The sequence below is a fragment of the Lontra canadensis genome, unplaced genomic scaffold, assembly GCF_010015895.1.
Source record: "Lontra canadensis isolate GAN:19392208 unplaced genomic scaffold, GSC_riverotter_1.0 scaffold76, whole genome shotgun sequence".
Taxonomy (NCBI): Eukaryota; Metazoa; Chordata; class Mammalia; order Carnivora; family Mustelidae; genus Lontra; species Lontra canadensis.
The window spans coordinates 2,088,211-2,090,374 of record NW_022631070.1 but is presented as its reverse complement, the minus strand read 5'-3'; the positions used below and the strand labels follow the sequence as shown (position 1 = coordinate 2,090,374).

The following is a 2,164-nucleotide window of genomic DNA, read 5'->3' as shown; positions in this document are numbered from 1 at the left end:
CACGTGGAGCCTAGACTTCCACTCTTGGCAGACTATTACAAAATACTCCCAGGCTCCATAATGTCAGTATAAATCACACAGGAGACTGGACATCTACCCCCCATTCAGGGGCAATGTGGTAGCCTTTCCCCTCCTGCTGGACTGGTGTCACAGGAGGGCTACTGGAGTCAGGATTTTCACCACCCACCCTCAGCAGGAGCAAGGCAAAGAAGAAGAGAGACTTAAAATTGAGTGAAAAAAATCCATGAATAGATTCCAATACCAAGATGACATAGATATTGGAATTATCTGACATGGTTTTTAATGATTCTCTTACATTGACCACCTAAGAGTAGCAATGTAAGAAGAAGCAGTCTCTCCACTTCGTCTTCTGTATTTGCTCAGCAGCCACAAAGCAGCAACTATGTGTAAATGCAGTTCATCCATGTTGAATGGCTGCTGTCCAGATTGGTAATGCCTGCTTGAAGCTCTATTGCCTAGAACACGGTATCCAGCCCAATGGTCAGATGCCAGGTGTCAAGACCATTGGGAGAGGAGGTGACTTCTTCAGCTTCAGTGAGACGGGTGCTGGCAAGCATGTGCCCAAGGCAGAGTTTATAGACCTGGAACCTACAGTCATTGATGAAGTTTGTACTGGCACCTACCACCAGCTCTTCCACCCTGAGCAGCTCATCACAGGCAAGGAAGTTGCTATGCCAAAGGGCACCACACTATTGGCAAGGAGACCGCTGATCTTGTCTTGGACTGAATTTGGAAACTGGCTGACCAGTGCACAGGTATTCAGGGCTTCTTGGTTTTCTACAGCTTTGGACAGGGTATACCTTTCTTCTCTGTCAATTATGGCAAGAAATCCAAGTTGGAGTTCTCCATTTACCCAGCCCCCCATGTTCCCACAACTGTAATTACGTCTACAACTCCATCCTCACTACCCATACCACCCTGGAGAACTCTGATTGTGCTTTCATGGTAGACAATGAGGCCATCTATGACATCTGTCCCAGGAACCTCAATATTGAACACCCAACCTACACTAACATAAAGAGGTTGACATGTCAAATTGTATCATCTATCACTACTTCCCTCAGATTTGATGGAGCCCTGAATGTTGATCTGACAGAATTCCAGACCAACCTGGTGCCCTATCCCTACACTCCACTTACTGGAGTCAGGATTTTCACCACCTGAAAAATCCTGCAATGAACAGCTTTCTGTAGCAGAAATCACCAATGCATGCTTTGAGCCAACCAACCAGGTGGTGAAATATGACCCCTGCCATGGTAAATGGCAATGGCTTGCTGCCTATTTGCGACGTGGTTACCAAAGATGTCAATGCTGCTGTTGCCACCATCAAGACCAAGCATACCATCCATTTTGTGAACTGGTGCCCCACTGGCTTCAAAGTGGGCATTTATTACCAGCTTCCTACTGTGGTACCTAGTGGAGACTTGGCCAAATTACAGTAAGCTGTGTGCATGTTGAGCAACCACACAGCCATTCTGAGGCCTGGGCTCACCTGGACCACAAGTTTGACCTGATGCATGCCAAGTGTGCCTTTGTTCACTGTTACGTGGGGCAAGGCATGGAGGAAGGAGAGTTTTTTGAGACCTAAGAGGATAGGGCTGCCCTTAAGAAGGATTATGAGGCAGCTGGTATGGATTCTGTTGAAGAAGAGTATGAAGAAGAAGAAGAATACTAAAGTTAAAAATGTTACAAAGGTGCTGCTTTTACAGGGAAGCTTATTCTGTTTTGAACATTGAAAAGTTGTGCTCTAATAGTTAATTTGTATGTAACAATGTATAGTCTCATATACAGTTATTGACCTACGTTTTAAAACACAGTGCTTTGTTACAGACCCAAGGTGTCCATTTCTCTGATAGGTTTGAATAAATATTTCCTCTCTTAAATGAAAAAAAAAATCATCTGACATGATTTTTTTTTTAGTGTCATAGCTTTTTTTTTTTTTTTTAAGATTTTTTATTTATTTATTTGACAGAGATAACAAGCAGGCAGAGAGGCAGGCAGAGAGAGAAGGGGGAGGGGGAGCAGGCTCCCTGCTGAGCAGAGAGCCTGATGCGTGGCTCCATCCCAGGACGCTGAGGTCATGACCCGAGCCTACGGCAGAGGCTTTAACCCACTGAGCCACCCAGGCGCCCCTGACATGATT

At 45.2% G+C, this 2,164-nt stretch overlaps 1 pseudogene; it reads left to right on the top strand.

The window, feature by feature from the left end:
- Window positions 1-398: 398 nt before the first annotated feature.
- On the top strand, window positions 399-1,696 carry LOC116881722 (annotated as a pseudogene).
- Window positions 1,697-2,164: the final 468 nt, after the last annotated feature.